The sequence below is a fragment of the Solanum tuberosum genome, unplaced genomic scaffold (genome assembly GCF_000226075.1).
Source record: "Solanum tuberosum cultivar DM 1-3 516 R44 unplaced genomic scaffold, SolTub_3.0 scf00081, whole genome shotgun sequence".
NCBI classification, from domain to species: Eukaryota; Viridiplantae; Streptophyta; class Magnoliopsida; order Solanales; family Solanaceae; genus Solanum; species Solanum tuberosum.
In genome coordinates, this window is record NW_006239008.1 from 1403287 (window position 1) to 1422316 (window position 19030).

The following is a 19030-nucleotide window of genomic DNA, read 5'->3' on the forward strand; positions in this document are numbered from 1 at the left end:
AGGGCTATGCTTCGAATTTAGGAAAGCGGGCAGATATGAATGAAGGAAAATTGATAGGTATGAAAAGTCATGATTGTCATGTGTTCATGGAAACTTTAATTCCTATCGCTTTTAGCCATCTACCCGAAAGGATATGGAAATCAATCACAGAGATAAGTCTTTTTTTAAAAGATATGGAAACCAATCACAGAGATAAGTCTTTTTTTTAAAGATTTGTGTTCTGGAAAGTTGTTGGAGAGTAGTTTAGATAGGATGGAGGAAAATATTCTTGTCACTACTACTAAGTTGGAGAAGATATTTCCATGTGGTTTCTTTGATGTGATGGAGCATCTTCCAATTTACCTTGTACAAGAGGCCCACCTCGGAGGTCCAGCTCAAACAAGATGGATGTATCCATTTGATAGGTATCCATTTGAAACATTCACTAAGTTATTTATATTCACCAAGTCTTTTATTAAAATATATATACATGCTGAAAAATTGGCAGTTTCAAGCAAACGATTAAGCAAAGGGGAAGGATCGAAGGATCAGTTTCAAGGTCATATTGGGAGAGAAACTGGTGATTTTTACTCTTTTTTCTTTGGTGATGATGTTTCATGTAGGAGAAACAGGTCCAATCGCAATGATGAAGGCGATATTGATCCTTTATTTCCACCGATATCAATTTTTAAACAAAATGGTCGAGGATCTAAAATCGCAATGATGTAAGTGTGCAATCACTAAGTATTTAATATCTAATATATTCATGTTATACTAAATTATATTACTTGAAATAACAATCACGTAGGTTTACGATGAATACTCAAGTGTTCAACATTTGCAATTAGTGAAAGAAGTAGCACTTGGACCTGAATCTCAAGTACTGACAATGAATAAGTATTGTGTCAATGGTTTTAAGTTTCAAACTGAAGAAGTTTCTAGGAATAAGAAACAAACAATAGCGGTGTCTACATACAAGGTGATGGTGATGGTACTGGCCAAAACTATTGAATATTATGGTGTCATTCATGAGATTATTGAAGTGAGGTATTCAGGTTGGCCTAAGAAGAAGATTATATTGTTCAGTGTGAGTGGTTTGACCCATCACATAGAGGCACAAAGGTGGACCATCAACATAATATAATTGATGTTAAGAACACCAGGAAATACAGAAGTTATGATCCTTTTATCATTGCACAAAATGCTAAACAAGTGTATTACACTCCATATCCATTGTGTAGAGACAAAGCTGATTGGTGGGTTGTTATAAAAAGTAAGCCTGTGGGAAGAATTGAAAAGGACAATGTCTTAGATGTAGCGTATCAAAATGATGTTGCAGTTGTTCAACAACAAGTTGATGTTGAATTGGAAACCACACTACAACATCCTCAACACATATTAGAAGAAGTATCTGATCATGAGATACTGAATGTTGAGTAAGAAATATCCGAGAATGAGGAAAATAAATCATTTGATGACGAAGAATGGGACGATAATGAAAATGGAACAACTGAAGAGGAAGAATGGGAGAATGATAGAATTGAAACAAGCGAGGAGGAATAGTGTAGAATGAAACTAGCTAGTATATATATGTAATTTCGCTAATTTTATTTAATTTATGATTTTTATATATATTATACATGTAAATTTGCATACAGATGTCATCAAGCGGTGACAGTGATAAACATCGCGAATATCTTGGAGTTAGCTAGACTAAACATGCTAAGAAGAAGAAGTCTATGAGACCCATAGATCCTGAGGATATTGCAGGATCTATTTCTTCTGCGCCAGAGCACATCAGCCATTATACTCATTTATTTGCAGTTCTGTTTGGTATGGCGGATCCTCAACAATATTATCCTAATTACTGTCGACTAGTCGGTGCTTCATGTACTTCACAGGCATTGCATTCACGACTCTACGAGGACCTACCTTTACAGGCTATTCGTCGAGCACGACCCATATCGGCAGGTACTCTATCTCCCACAGGTACATCTCCTCAGTTATCTGCCATGAGGATTGGAGATTCTAGTAGCGAGCAGTGAGATGATATGGCCAGTATGCCTCCATTGACTCAGCGTTTTGTGCATCCTGATGTATCACCCTTGTCTAAAGCTACACCTAGTGCTACACCAGATGATACGATGCCTGCTCTAGCTCCTGGACAGAAGGACAGACTTGGTAGAGTCATGATTGAGCCGGATGGATCATCGTAAGTTTGTTTTGTTATCTATTTGTTAGTTTATTTTATTTATTTCTTATACTTTAATATATTATTCATGAACTAACATATTCATTATGTGTTTTGCAGGTGGCATCCTGTAAAGGATGCTGCCCGGGCTTTAAAAGATTGTGTTAGAAGACTCTATACACAGGCTTATCACTCTTGGAGCGAGATTCCAAACAGTATACGCCAGGAGATGTTTAATAACTTTAAGGTATATATTTTTTAGTTAAGTTTAGTATACTTTACTTTTTTTTACTATCGATCTAATTAACGTTATCATTTTTTTCAGACTATGTGTACTTGGGAGTCGAGGTACAATTTGGTCATTGGGACCACATTTGAGTGGAAGGCATCCGCCAGACTGTCTAGTTGGCTAAAGAAAGTTCGGGATAGTGGTGAACGTCCCGGTTGGATGTTGCCTCATGTTTTTGATGAATTGGGTCAGTATTGGAACACAGACAAGTTTAAGGCAATATCAGAACAAGCCAAAAAGGCAAGAGGCAGTCTTAAGAGTGGCTCGTTGCACACCGGAGGTGCAAAGACCATTGGAACAATTGCATGGGAGATGGTATGTTCTAATTCAAACTTTTAAATAAATAATTAGTTGATTCATATATATCGTTATAAATTTCAATTTTTATTTATAGGAAAAAGAATTGCGACGCACTCCCATTGAACCGGAAGTTTTCAAGAAGACTCATATCAGGAAGAAAGAAAATGAGTCGGATCCGGATGTGTGGGTGGAGGAAAGGGCCGAACAAACTTTTGTAAGTTATTTAATATGAATAATATATATTAATAGTGAATATATTTATGATATGTATATATATTGATGTCAATTTTTATATTTAATATGCAGAATGGCTTTCATCAGTACGTCGCTAAGAATCTAGTTAGTTCAGTCCAATTGACACCTGAACTTTCCACCCAGATTTGGAAAGAAAAAGTGGTAGGGAGGACACACAAGGGTAGAGTCTATGGTCTAGGCTCTCTAAACGATGTAAGACGACTCCAGTCAGGCTTAGAAGGAATTGGATCGTCACGTCAAGCTGAGGCACTTGACAGTATTCAGATTGATGCTATGTCGGCTCAAATAGCTAAACTTACAGCGGCACTAACAGAGTCAGAGAGGAGAAGAGTAGCTGAACAAGAAACCATGAGTGAGACCGTTCAGCAAATCAAAGAACAAGTGATGAACCTCGCTCGTCGACCTACTACTTCGGCTCCCGATGACACCGACGACGAGAGTGATGAGGATGATTATGTAGAACCCACTCCCTAGTTTAGATCTCTAGACATTTATGAACTTTTTGTAATTTTGAAACGAATTTTGAAAGACTTTGCAAGTCTTTAATTTGTGATTTAGATACTTTTTAATGTTATTTTAAGTTTGTTGTTTTATGTTTTGTTTACATTGTTTATAATTGTGTGTGTTTGATTGGGTTGAATAGTGTAAAATTAAATTGAATTGCATTTGCAGGTGGACAACAGAAGTCAAAAATATTGCAGGAAAAGCGATGGACAACGTGGTTTTTTCCGTCACTTTTCTGGATTTTTATTTTAATCCCAGAAAAGCGACGAACACCGTGGTTTTGTCCGTCGCTTTTCAATAATTTTCAAAAATAAAATTTCCAGAAAAGAGACGGACAGGGTCCTTTTGTCCGTCGCTTTTCTGGGATTTTCAAAAATAAAATTTCCAGAAAAGCGACGGATTCGTCGCTTTTGTTAGAAAAAATTCAAAAACAATATAGTCAAAAAGCGATGCAGTCCGTCGCTTTTTGAAAAGTGTCGGGCTAAAAAGCGACGGAGGTGACTGCATCGCTTTTCTGTCGATTTTGACCAAAAAAGCGACGCAGTCCGTAGCTTTTGGTCGTCGTTTTTTAATTTGACAGTTTTTTAGTAGTATTTTTTAAAAAACAAATAAAAATAAATTTTAAATAAAATACTTAAAAATACAATATTATATCAATAAAGTATTCTAAAAGTTTTATATGACAAATAATGGTTGTGATGCCTTACAATGGTGATTGTGTGTGTCGATTTAGGATGGTGATTGCGGAAAACACCTTATAGTATAATGATGTGCAGTAGTGATTAACTGTAGTCCTTGGTGGTAGAGGTTGATAATTACAAGTGGAGTGATATTGATAGCTACTGGCAATTAGTGATATATGAGTGTTTGGTAGGAGGAGATGACTTAACTTTTTTGGAAAATGTTTTTCAAATCAATTTATGTTCCTTCAAATTAAGGAAAATGACTTAGCTTCAGAAAGTAAGGAAATACTTTGTAATTTTTTTTCAACCTGACACATTAATTTTTCACCTTAATTCAAGTCTTGGATATCGATTCATGAAATTAATTTGGGATCCTACTCCTGATTCTTGATTTGGTACCTGACTCTCAACCTCGATTCGAGACCGAGTGTCAAATCCCAAATTAGGATTGGAGATCAAATTCTAAGTAGAGTGTCGAGGATAGATTTTGAGTCAAGTGACGGGATGGGGTTTCTAGTTGGTTGCTAGAGTTAGGTTTTAGTTCAAGAGTCTAGGTCGGGCCCCTAAGTTAGGTATCAGATTCGAGTCCTAATTGATCGTTAAGGTTAGGTGTGGGAGTCGGACCTCGGTTTGGAAGTTGGGTCTTGACTCGGGTGTTGGGGTTGAATCTCAGTTCGAAAGTTAAGCCTCGATTCTGGCATCGGGTCTCAATTCAGGTGTCGGGTCTCAATTTAGATGTCGATGTTGGGGTTGAGCCTTAGGTCGGCTGTCGAGGGAGGGCTTAGTTTGGAAGTTGGATCTTGGATCAGGATTGGAGTTAGGTTGCGGGTCAAGTGTCGGGGTCGAATCTCAAATCATTTGTTAGGGTCGTGTCCAGAATTGGGTGTAAGTTCAAATTCCAGATCGATCACTAGGGTCGTGTTCAAGTTTGGGAGTCGAGTGTTGGGTCCTAATTTAAATGTCTGTGTCAGGGTCAAATTATGGTTCGAAAGTTGGATCCCTGGTTGATGTTAAGGTCAAGTTCAGAAGCTAAGTCCCAAGTCAAGGATTGAGTTTGGGTTCTAATTTGAAAGTTAGATCCTGGGTCAGTCATCGGGGTTGGGTGTTGGGGTCAGGGTGTGATCCAAGATCGGTCACTGAGGTCGTGTCCAAGTTTGTGTGTCAAGGTCAGGTCCTAGTTCGAATATCTTGTCCTAGTATAGAGTTGAGGTCAGGTCCTTAATCCGGTCTCAAGGTTAGATCTTGGATTGATTGGTGGGTCTTGTTCGGATTGAGGGGTCGGGATTAGGTGGGTTTGAATGTCGAGTTTCAAGTCAATAGTCGAGGTCAGGTGCCGAATCGGATGTCGGGGTCGAATTTTGAAACGGTAGTTGTAGTCGTGTCCCTATTCAAATGTCAAGGTTGGATTCTAAATCAATTATCAAGATTAGTTTTCGGGCCAGAAATTATTTCCTAAAAAAGCATTTTCAACTCTCTATTAAGATGTAAAGATATTTACAAGAATATATATATTGCATTCATCAACCAAATACAGTAGAAAATCGATAAATTAATAAATTAATAAACTCTCTGAAATAATATTTTTCCCCAATCCCAAATAGGGTCATTGGAAAAAAATCATCAATTTCGATAAGATAATAATATAATATACTTTTAGATAACCCCTATATAAATATATGGTCTCATTAATAATATAAATTAATAATTTCTTAAAATATAAAAATATCTTAAACAATTTAGTGAAATATGGTTCTAGTTTTTTTGTTTTTTATTAAAATTTAAATCTAATTGAAACTCATCTTTATCTTTTGTTATTGTATCCAAAAGTTTTGTTATTGCCTTCTCGAACTGCACCAAAAAAATTGTGAAGAGTACTAGACATTATAAGTTCTTCCTTATATATAATTGGTTCCAATAGTATTGTTTCATGTTCAATTTCATCATCAACATTGTTTTGTCTGATGGTATCCACAATTTCTTCTAAATTCTAGACCTCTGAACATGTATCATTTTCACCCGGATAATCTAAGAAGCTATTGAGATTCATTTTATTGCCAGTAACCGATATTATTAATCATGCCCTAAAATTCATGAAGATCGTTTTCACAAGAGGGTTCGTTTGAATTTTTTAAAACTTCATCCCCCAAATGATGTAACCAAAATTAAACTTCATTGAATATAAAAAAAAATATCGATTAAATAATATCTTTATAAAATAATAATATTTCATGGTCCCGACAATATTAAATAGAGAGATTTTACTATATATACTAGAAAATATTTACGGAAAATATTTTTCTCTCACTAACCAAACATTATAAAATAAGTTAGAAACCAACTTGTTTTCCATGAAAAACATTTTCCTTCATACATTTACACTTTATTAAGTGCAAACAAATGAGGCATAGAGCTTCTTTTAACATATTAATTCCAACAATTTTAAAAAAAAATTAAAATATAAAGTGAATCAACTTTTGTGAGAAGGATAAATATACACAACTCTAGAGTCCTCAACATTACCAATAACAAGATTCTTATCCTATCAAAAAACAAAATAACATTCAACTTAAGAATAAAATGACAGAAAATTTAGCTAGCTTACATTTTCTGGATATCTCAACTAACCTGTTTAACTAGGGCAATTATTGGATAGACTTGAGATATTTAACATTATTTAATCTCCAATTACATCATAATTCATATACTAATCCATACATTGTTGGGAATGGACAGACAAAAGATAACATCACGATGATTTCGACGGCAACCTTAAAGCAATATTTTCAAACAACTTCGAGAACTTTGAAGAAGTTGGCATGTATATCTACTTCTAGCTATGTGGGGAGGAATGAAACGTCTGTACTCAACTATGATGGTCCAGTCTCTTCAACAAAATAAATATCTGATAGATAAAGATTTTTTTGGTCCGGATCCTTTTTGGAATGGGTCAGTGGGTCATTTACTATTTGCTTTTATTTTGAGGAATTGACACAGACATACAACTATTATATATAATTGGCAATATATAGCCCAAATTAATTAGCAATTAATAGCCTAAAACAAAATTAGCACGTATTAGCCTAAAAGAAATAAAACCAATTTTTTATAGTTTTTTTCTTTTAATCATGTGCAACCAACCCGCATTAATTAAGGAGATGTGGGATTGTTTTTCTTCCTTGTTTTTAACTCCTATAATTAAGGAAGTTAGCTTTTCAATTTCTTTAAATTCTCAAAATCAATTTTATTTAATTGTCTATTTAAAAAAATATATTAACGCAATTTATAGAAACATAAAGATATATTTGATTGTAATTTTATGAATTTTTTTTTTTTACCAAACAACAATAATTAGTTTATTAGAAAACCATTGCCTACTTTAAAGAAGTGATATATATATATATATTAATTAATTAACCCATTAAAAAAAAAGGTTACACCAACTTTTAAGGAATGAATTTTTTAAAATTCTTTAAATAACTTATTAAAAGATTGTGACTACTTTTAAGGTAAGAAAATGTATTATTAATGCTCTAACGTGTATTAATTATCACATAATCGACAATAATTAATCATATAATATTAAATGACATTTTATTAGAAACTGTAATAATACATATGCATAAATTATACAATAATTAAAGTTGTGATTACATAATGTATACATAAAAAAAAATGTATTCACAAAAAAATATTCATAAAAATAGACGTGTAAATTTTATTGATGTATACAATAATTGTAGCATGTGTACATAAACTTTATATTGTATACATAAGATTATTACCATCAATTATATGTATTACTATAATGAATACAAGAATGAGATTAATATGATACATATATAAATTTTATTCATTAATTGTACATGTGATTTTGTTTATGTATACGGTAACTGCACTATGTATACATTAGTTCGTATTCATCGTGTATTCAGTGATTTGTATTCACATAATAAACTTGTATACTTTAATTTAAATTGAGATTGGAATTCATTGGTATACATTGGGTTGTATTCATCAAAATCAACATTCTGATTTTTTATGAAGATCTAACGAGAATCTTTCTTACCCATGAAATTGAGAACAAAAATTTCAAAAAACTATTACCTGAATTTTCGCAAAAAAAGTTATAAAAACTTTAGTTTCACAAATCACGAAAATTCAAAATTAATGGGGCAAGAAATGCTACATAATTATATATTAAAAGAAATTATTGGAAGGATCAATAGATAAACATACAGCTATATCTGATTTGCATAGACAGAGTAAATTAAGGAGAATAAGAGAAAATTTAGAAGAGAAGCAAATATACATATGAAAAGGATTTTAGAAAGAAAACAAAAGAAGGTTGAATAACCTAAATTTTCGCAAAAACTTCAATTCTACAAATCATGAAATTCACAATTAATTGGACAAGAATAAGATTATATATAAAGATGATTTTTAGAAGTATCCATGAAAAACATATTGCTATATCTGATTTTTATAAACAGATTGAATTAAGGAGAAGAATTGAAAATTAGGAAGAGAATCAAATATACGTATGAAAAGAATTCTAGAAAGAGAAAAAGGAGACAAAAAAGAGAAGAACTCTATTTTAAAACTGTTGACAAAATAATAATAATAAAAAAGAGATAAAATAGGGATAATAAAACAATAATTTTTTTTTCAAGAAAAAAAACAACAACAATCAAACGTGTGTTTGAGAAAAATAAGGAGGACAAAAATACATTTTTAAAAAAGAAAAGAAAAATAACAATTTAATGCCAAATAAATAAAACAAAATTTTTTTCTTGCTAAAAAATTAAAAGTGGGCTATTTATTGCTAATTTAGTCTATAGGGTGTCATGATGTGCCATTTTGTCTTTTATTTTTATGGTAAACAACACAAATTCCACTAGGTTAGGGTCTAATTGTTTATTCAATATTACAATTTCTACAATATTTTGGTTTCTAAATACACGCTAAAAAAAAACATCTAATTATGTGTATCTAAATATGAAATGTAACTGAAACACATTCAAAATCATGCGTTGATCTTTCCCAAATTTCTTCTCAAATTTTTTCAAACGTTTAAATTTCTTCCCATTTTTTTCGAGCAACAGTTCCCATAAATATATATTATCTTAGCAAAGATATATGTACACTTATCAGATATATATGAACTTTTAATTATATACATGTGAATATTTTATCAAATACATATTTTTACCACCATCTGTCTTCCTCTCCACTTTGTCTTTCTCTCCTTTTCGGTTAAAAATTAGAATTTTTGGCGAAAATTCTACCAAACTAGCAAGGAGGCGTTCTGACAGCTTAGATATATGTGTATATTCTGTCAGATACATATTTTGATCATTGTATTTCATCCTCTCTTGTTTTTATTTCTCTCCTCTCTGGTGAAAGACTCACGTCTCTTGGCGAAAACTCCACCAAACCAGTGAGCGGACATTTGCATGTCATGTTGTTGACGTACCGAAACTTTTTAGCCATGGTTATTGTTGTTGTAAGACCGTCTCTCCTCCTCTCCTGTCAGAGATTAGACCACCATCTACGGTAAAAATTCTTTCAAACTGGTGAGCAGACATTTTGTTTGCCATGGTGTTGAGAAAATAAAACTTATCGACTATGATTGTTGCTATTGTAAGAATCCTTGGAGTCAGATAAGGATTAGGAGAGTGAGAGTGAGTTTCTTTGGAGTGAAGAAATAAATCAAAGAGATAATTAAGTGAGTAAGATTCTATTTTAGGGAGATAATTAAGTGAGTAAGACTCTATTTTAGATTATTTTTGAGGAGTGATGTATCTCAATGTATCTGACTCCAAATCTTGTACATAATTAATAAATAGTGAGATAATATGTAATTATTTAAAAGTATAAATTGGATTAGTAGATATGGTATGAATGTATGTCTTATTAGGTAGTTGTTTTAGGCAAAAAATTTCAAAACCAAAACATTTTAACATTTAATAGGACCCTTAAGCAACACTTTCAATATTTTTTTAAAAATAACACTATTTATTTTCTATTAGACCCATTTATGTATTTTTTTTTTAAAAAAAAAAAGTTTCAATTAAGAGAATACAAATAAGACTTGACCAACTAGAAAAAATCAGATAAGAGAATCTTTCAAAATAAGTAAAATTGCTTAAATTTTTCACTTAGTATATTACAAAGATTAGGAGTCTCAAAAATATGAGATTCTCTTTCTTCTTCCTCAAACACAAAAGGACTGACAATTGATATTGAATTGTTAATCATCTGTCTTCCTCTAATTCAGTTCAGTTCATCATATATTCGTCTTCCTCGAATTCACTTAATTTCAACGCCATAGATCGATGCAGTTTTTAATGAATACGAAACTGGAGGAGTTGAAGATAATTGAAAAAAATATATTGTATTTCAATTTTGATCTTCGAGCTTTACTTTAAAAGGTATTGGGTCAAAATTTTTGTTGAATTTACGTATGATACAGAACGAATAAAGGGATTTTTCACATGAAATTTAGTTCCTGCACAAGTTTGAAGATATGAATACACATTGGTTTTAAAATGAATACAAATTTCATGCAAAAAAAACAAACTAATCTAGTATAGAAGATACAAAATGTCAAATTGAATTGAATTCAAATATTTCATATTGATTGTGTCCTCCCCACCCCCTAACACACCTCATCTTCACCCTATCCCTAGCCCTTATAGTTCTCATCCCTACCACCTCACGCCCCTACCTTCACACTTACATATCCCTTAGTATATGTCTAGGTTATATACAAAAGCGCTTACGTCGCCACAATTATTCTTGACTTTTCAGTTAAAAAAAATTTAATTAAATATTTTAAATGGATGAAAATTTAGAAAGATGACACATGTCAGCATCTCAAAAATACAAAATTAATCAATTTTAAAAATTAAAATTTTAAATTTTTTTTAAAAATTGTTTCTAAAATTAGCATACAAATAAAAAATTAGTAATCCAAATCTATAAATAGGGAAATAACTTCGTTGAGAAAGTTTGCGCACTTACATAGAGAGTTAAACAAAACGCTGTCAAAGAGAGTTTGAGAGAGTTTTGAAATTTGCTTGGGAGTGCTGCGAATTCGTGAGAAAAGATTGTAAGATTGTAGTTAAGAGTTTTGATTACAATCGAGTGTTTTGTGTAGGATACAAGTTTCTGAGCAATCTATGGCTAAGAGTGAGGGGGAACACTCGAATACGATGTCCGATGACGACATTCCCCTTACTCACTTCGTTCCTAAACGAGTGCGATCTCAACTTCTCAAAGGGTCTGGAAAACCAGTGGGTATTCTCATGGATGATCCTGACGATGATAGTCAATCTACTCCGTCTGTTGTTGTTCCTGTGAAGGTCACTGGGTCTGTAAAGAGGTCTTTGGAAGAGGGATTTGTTCTAATGAATTCTAAGAAGCCACATTGCTTTGTCGGTAAGTCTTCTTGCAATGTTACGCCCATTGATAGTCTTGATGATTCGTCTGAGTTTGAGAGACCTAGTCGAAATAGAAAGCACCCATCCTCAAAATCTCTTAAGAAACAAGTCAAAAAGGGTAAGAAAAAAACGTTGGGTAAAATCACCAAGAAAAATGGAAAAGGACATAGGTAAATATCCTCTGAATCTGAGTGGAAAAATAAGTCTGGGGATGAGGGGGTTCACGAAAAACAGGGGGAAGATGTAATACCTGAAAACATTGATGATAATATTGATAGTTGTAATAAGAGAATTCTAAATTTCACACAAAGAAAGGTGATACGGGGCAAGGTAATTACGGGCTTTGGAGGAGCTGAAATGGGAGAATTGCTAAGTATCTTACATGCTCAAGGGTGGACTGACTTGTTCCTTCAGGGCAACACAAGAAGGAAGATCGGTAAAGATGAAACTCGACAGTCTTATAATAATGCAACTGGGTCACCCTTGTCCATTTCTAGTGTAGTTAGCGGGAAGCACATCACTCTTACTCCTGACGTTGTTGCTCAGATTTTGGGGATTCCTAATATAGGATGGTGTCACTACGTTAAGCGAAACTAGCCTCCTTTAGATGGTTTGCCTATTGCTCTTGACATTATTCGAAAGTTCTCGCATGATCCCACCGTGGAGGAATACTCTAGAATTTATAAAGGGGCTATGCTTCCTTTACAGAGGTTGTTGTTTGATGTGGTCCACAAGATTATTCTACCCAGGGGACAGAAACGTACTGAGGCAAACTACTTGGATCTCACATTGATGGAACTCCTGATTTCAAGGCGGCTCATTAACCTGACAAAGTTGATGTTATTCCATATGGATTGCATATGTGTTGAGGATAAGAAGCTACATTCATTAGGCTATGGATTCTGGTTGGGTGAGATATTTGAGTATTTCAAAGTTCATGTTAAGGAGTGGCAAGTACAAACTACTAAGAATGTTCTGGGTACTGTTAATCAAGTTATTGTACCAGCTCTTAGGAGGGGAGCAAATGCTCCATTACAGAGGTTACACACTCAGCTGGCACTCAAAGATGAGGAAATTGCTGCACTTCGGGCATCCCATTCTGCTGCTATGGATCAGCTTTATGTATCTTATGGGCTCGAGCATTCCAGTTTGGTGGAAGAGAACTCCAAGTTGAAGGATGAATTTGCTAAGGCTGCAGCTGCTCTTGAGGCTGATAAATCCACTAATTCTGCTAATCTCAAAGGCCTATTTGATCTATTCAAAACCACTAATCCTGGTGTCTCTCTAGTTATCACTATTTTGCAGCCTTCTTAAAACAATTTAGCTACTTATTCTTTTGTGTGTTTTGGTATTTTGGTTGCTGATTAAAGCATGTATTGTACATATTTGACTTTTTCATCCTGACGTGGGATGGTTTGTTTTTGCTTGTAACTCTGCCAAAATTCTGAATAGTTGTGCTTTCATTTGTAGCTAACTGTGTTTTTATATTTTCTCTATGGTTGCATGTCACTTGGGAATTGTAGTAGTTTCTGTGCATAATTTGTTTTTTCCTGATGTCAAAAGGGGGAAGATGCATCTCTCGATTTATCTCTGTTCATGCAATACAGTTTGCCATTGTCAAAAAGGGGAAATTTGTAAGGTGGAAAAGGTCTAAGTATTTTGAAGATTGTCAAAGTTGAATAGAAAAGGTCGTGTCAATATGTTCCAAGCTTGTCGAAACCAACTGGGAGAAGGTTTTGGAAATCGAGTAAGTTTTGCATAATAAAGTAGGAGTTCTACATGAAGCAGGAATACTACGCGTGAGCTTCTAAGTTCCAGGAGGAAAAGGAAGCAGAGCACAAGTAGGAGTCCAAGTTGAAATAAATTTTGGATTCAAGTCCAAATCTATAAATAAGGCAATAACTTCGTTGAGAAAGTTTGCGCACTTACATAGAGAGTTAATCAAACGTTGTCAAAGAGAGTTTGAGAGAGTTTTGAAATTTGCTTGGGAGTGCTGCGAGTTCGTGAGAAAAGATTGTAAGATTGTAATTAAGAGTTTTGATTACAATAGAGTGTTGTGTGTAGGATACGTCAAAGAAGTTTGAGAAAATTTGGAAGACGTTAGAAGACTTAAACCTGGGTTTTTTTGTCTTGGGTAGTTAGGAATTAGAGTTTATAATTCCTTAGATTACATAGGTGTGTAATCATTGTGTTGTTTGGAGTTGAGTTAAATAATACAAAGTTGTGAGCTAATTGTTATTTTCCGAAATTGTTTATTACAACACGCAAACAGTAAAAAACAAGTAGTAAGTACGTGTTCCTTTACATAATTAAGGAGGTCATAATTCCAACACCAACTAAATAATTTCATATTTCATTTTTCCTAACATTATAAATTGGTTTCTATTTTTGAATATTGAATTTTAAAATTTCTTTTCTTGAAATAATCTTTTAAAAATAATTTTAAAAGAAAACGGAAATATAATTTTAAAACATAGATTATATGTAGGCTTTAAAATATACGGAATGAAAAAAATGCAATTATTAACTTTGAAATTTTAAAATTTTAATTTGAGAGTGATAAAATATGGTTACATACAGTCAATTTTATCCTTATTTTCAATTTCAATTTTAGTTTTTACAAAATAGGCAAAAACATGTTGTAATGTTTGGAACCAAGTTCCCTGAATTATTAAAAATCATGGTTTACATCTTCTTCTACATAATTATTTGAAAAATTAAAATAAAAAAAAAACTAAGCAAAAACTGCAATTACTTTACTTATGGAATCAACTTTCCAGAAAATCAGTAAAAAATCATTGTCTCTGTTATGAAATTATATAATAAGAAGAAGAAAGTAGGGAGAAGAGAGAAGAATTCTTATTCCTCTTGAAGGGATGATTAAGGGTTTCACATATCTGTTTTACAAGGAAGGAAAACCCCTTTATTTATAGGAAAAAGGTGACTTGGTCTTCAAGTAGGATTCCTAATTTTTCTCGAATGGACTCCATATAATAGACATTCACTCTAATAAAAATATGTTTATAACACTCTCTTGGATGTCTATTTGATAGATTATGTGTCTTGTTAAAACCTTACTACATAAAATCCAATGGAAAAAAATCTAGTGAAGGAAAAAGAGTATACATATCTAATAATACGCATTATGGATGCCTCGTTAAAAACCTTACAAGAAAAACTCAATGAGACAAAACCTTGTAGGGGAAAAAGAGTACATCATGTATTAACTTCCCCTAATGTGAATATCAATCCAAACACTTGAATCTTCTCATTCTAAGTTTGTGCACCATCTTCATGAAAGTTGTACTTGGTAGAGATTTGGCAAATAGGTCAATCATAGTATTACTTGAAAAAACATGTTGCATGTTGATATCACCATTCTTTTGAGATCATGTGTGTAGAAAAGCTTTGACGAAATGTGCTTCTTTCTATCTCCTTTTATGAATTTTCCATTCAAAATCAAATAATTATGAAAGTTTCTCACTGCAATTTCTATAAGCAAACACTTTATTGCCTTTTGAAAACTCTTCAAGAGTTCAATTTAAGTTATTAACTTGCTAACAATATGAAAGAAATCTTGATCGATTTAATTCTTATGAGGATTATAAACAAGTTTTTCAAAAACATGTATATGCTTCATGCATTTTGAATCATTCAAGAATTTTCATATCAATTTTGTCAAGTGACAACATTCAATATTAAAAGCATGATATCTTCTAGTGTTTAGATTGCAAGTCAAATAAACTGTATGCTTACCAAAACACATCATTTCACTTTTCACTTGATAATTATTTCTAAGCCAACATACTCTATTAGACGTAGAATTCATATCCTCATAATCTTTTATAATATTGCTCTAGATTGTATTAGAGATATCGTTGATGAGATGTCACTTTATATCGGTTCACAATACGACATAACATATTGAAATCTCATCACTTCGTTATTTTCAGGTATCTACCCCTCTTATGATGTTTCATGAAGTGTTATGGCATAGGCTCTTCAAGAGCACATTACCTCCTCATTATGATCATTTAATCATGTGTTCCTCCTCCTTTTTCAAGAATTATTTTATTTAGAACCGATTAGTTTATCATGCTTCATGCATGTCATAGACTCTATCCTTTAGGGATATTCAATAGGAGCATTTGGAACTCTTGGTTGCTTCTTATCTCCCTCTTATGTTAGATAAACTAACATACATTCCAATCTATTTTAAAAAAATCATCTTTGTGAATCATGATATATTCATTAATTATACCGCACATCAAAATTATCAGATAAAAAAAATTTTAGTCCATGACCATAAATTAATTGGGAGAAAAATTGATCATAATTTATTTATATGATGCATACAATTACTTTAGTATGCAATACATTACATTTCAAACCATGAAACTTTTGTTCTCATAAGCTTGGATATTTATCAATATTATCAAGATGAATCATCTTGATTACATATTCTGAAAATTGTTCTCTTAACTCAATTATCTTGCACACACAATTTTGCGAGTGTCAAACTGCAGGTTGACAACAAATGCACTAGTAGATGCATCTATTTATCATATTACATGACAAACGAACAGGCTCATATCCACCTTTTAAATTTCAGAATTTAAGAATTTAGTCCCAACATTAGTTGATCCCATCAACTTATCATAAGAACACGCAACAAAGAATATTTTGGTTCTTTTGGTATATGTCTACTAAGAAAATTCCAAGTTTATCGTGACAAGTGTCGTTTGCCTTCAGTAAATTTCTTATTTACTATCATATGAGAAAAATTTAGATTTACTACTTTGGGAGTAATTTCTTCTTAAGCAATCTACCTCTTATGAAGGTGAGTCGTGATTCCATCACCACTAAGTGCTCATCCTTATAGAAAATATTTATTTTGTACTATCACATTTACTTCAGTATTGGATTATTCAATCTCAATTGATAGGCAGTAATCATTTATCAAGGTGAATGAACTCAATCTGATTACTAGAAAATTATTTTCGTTATCATATTATATGTGCCAACAATTTTGCAAACTCCAAATTATGAGATGACAATAAGCACATATAAGACCATCTAGAAGAGACATCTATTAGGACCATAAAGTATCTAAGTAACTCATTAGGTGGGCGAATAGATCCACAAATATCTCCATATATACGTTCCAACGATGTTGAGGACTCAATCTCAATTTTTGTTGATGATGGTCTCAAAATTAACTTGCCTTGATTATAAGTAGTGCAAAAAATTCACCATTTAAAAGAAGTGAAAATTACCAAAGTATACATCTTAAGACTTTAATTAACTTAAAATCAATATATTTATATATAATTACATAAATAGTTTTTTAATTACATAGATAACAAAATTATTATTTTTTGTATTTTAAAATTTTGTTTTTTTTTCCGATTTTCTCTCTCCTTTTTGGTTTCTATCTCTTGGTTTTTGATTACGTGTCTTTTTATGTGGAGCATAATTAGGGTATTAAATATTATCTATATTATCTCTCCTAATACAGTCCCATATATACACTTTCCATTTTTCTATGCGGTTAATGAATTTTTATAGGGATCTTAATTATTTACTTCCTTTTTGAATAAAACCTTTCACGTAACCATTAAAGATGTTGTAGGTTTCTAGGTGTTTCATAGTTTCAAGTACAAACATTGTTTCTAACTCCTTTAACATCAATATTCATCTCATCAGATTCTAACCCTACATATTCCTCTCTTCATATCATTTGAAGATCAAATTTCTCCAAATGAGTTGTTCTTTGTACAAAGTATTAACCATAGTTCTACATTGTTATCAAGTTGTTCTTTGCTGAATATGTATGTCGTGAAGATAGGAACATATCTATGTCGATTTTCAATTCTGAAAAACTTCGGTTGAGATTGGAGCATTACTGTGGGAATATAATATAAAAATTGATATTGAATCTGTTAGTGAAGATGAAACATATAAGCAAGGTGGTCAGTCAAATCGGAGGGTCAAGGAATAAAAAGTGTTATTCGTTAAGACAGAATTTCATGAATGTTTTTATGGAGTTGAATCTTTTTTGTTATTTTGGATAGTACTTTAGTTGCGTATTTGATATGTTTGATGGTTTTGATTTCGTTGTTGGATATTGTGTTTATTCTGAGATTATCCATTTACTTGGTTGTTTTTTTGGTTAAATTTTTGTGATAAATTTTTAGTGTGAGTTTGGTTTGTAAATGTATGAGTTTGGTATAAATTTAGGTATACACATTATGTAAATTATTTAGATGTTGATTAATGAATGAATGTTTTAGGTTGGTATATAATTCAAACAGTTGATTTACTATTTACAACCATTATTATGACAATGAGTTTTATCATTACTGAAAAATTATAGTAAATCCTTTGTATATGATCGATTTGATTTTCAGTCAAAGTTGCAGGTTGGTATATAATGTAAGCATTTGAATTTATATATACAATTATTATTATGACATTTGGTTGTTATATATTCCATCATTTTTACCAAGTTTTGTGCCAGTATTAATATAAGTAAACAAATTTTTACATTAACAGAGTGTTAATTATGGTAGCGTTCAAACTAATATACTAACATTTAATATTTTTCAATTAATTGTTTTAGGTTGGTGTATACTGCAAACATTTGATTTACTATATACAACGTAACCATTATTATGATCCTTTATTTTTACCAAAATTTTGTGCCTCTTTATCATAATTTCACCTAGAATTTGGCTTATTTTACCATATCAAATCAACATCAGAATATCATCCAATAAGTTCATTTTTTATCACTATTTCTAGATATGTCACAGCACGTAATCCAGAAGAATTCATGATATCTATTATATACAACCATTTATAACAATTATGACTTCAAAAATATGAATAAGATAACAAAAAGTAATCAACTTTGAAATAAGGTTCCATTGAAATTTAAAAACAGTACATCTAATAAAAGTAATATAGTTCAACGGCATAACTGCAAAGTAAAAATAACAACAAAAATACCACAAAGCTAATTCTCATGAGATTTTTTCGGGCAAGTCTTCTTGTTATCCCCAGCTATACCACATTCACTACAGGTTACTCAATGGATTCCATAGCTCTGTCAACACATGTCTCACACATAAAGGATATTTTAAAAAGAAATCAGAATTGCATCTCTTTTGATCTAAATAAACTTGCACACCCATATCGTTATGTATTTTCATTGGTGGAGATGGACCACCCACGAAATACTTGAGTTCCAAATGATAAATTATCATGTCCACTCTCAATTGTGAAGATATAGCAGTAATCAAGCCTTCATATTTGGTGGTTGGATCATACATCACTCCTTCAATATTGTAATCCACGTAATGACCTGTTTAAAATAACAAATTTT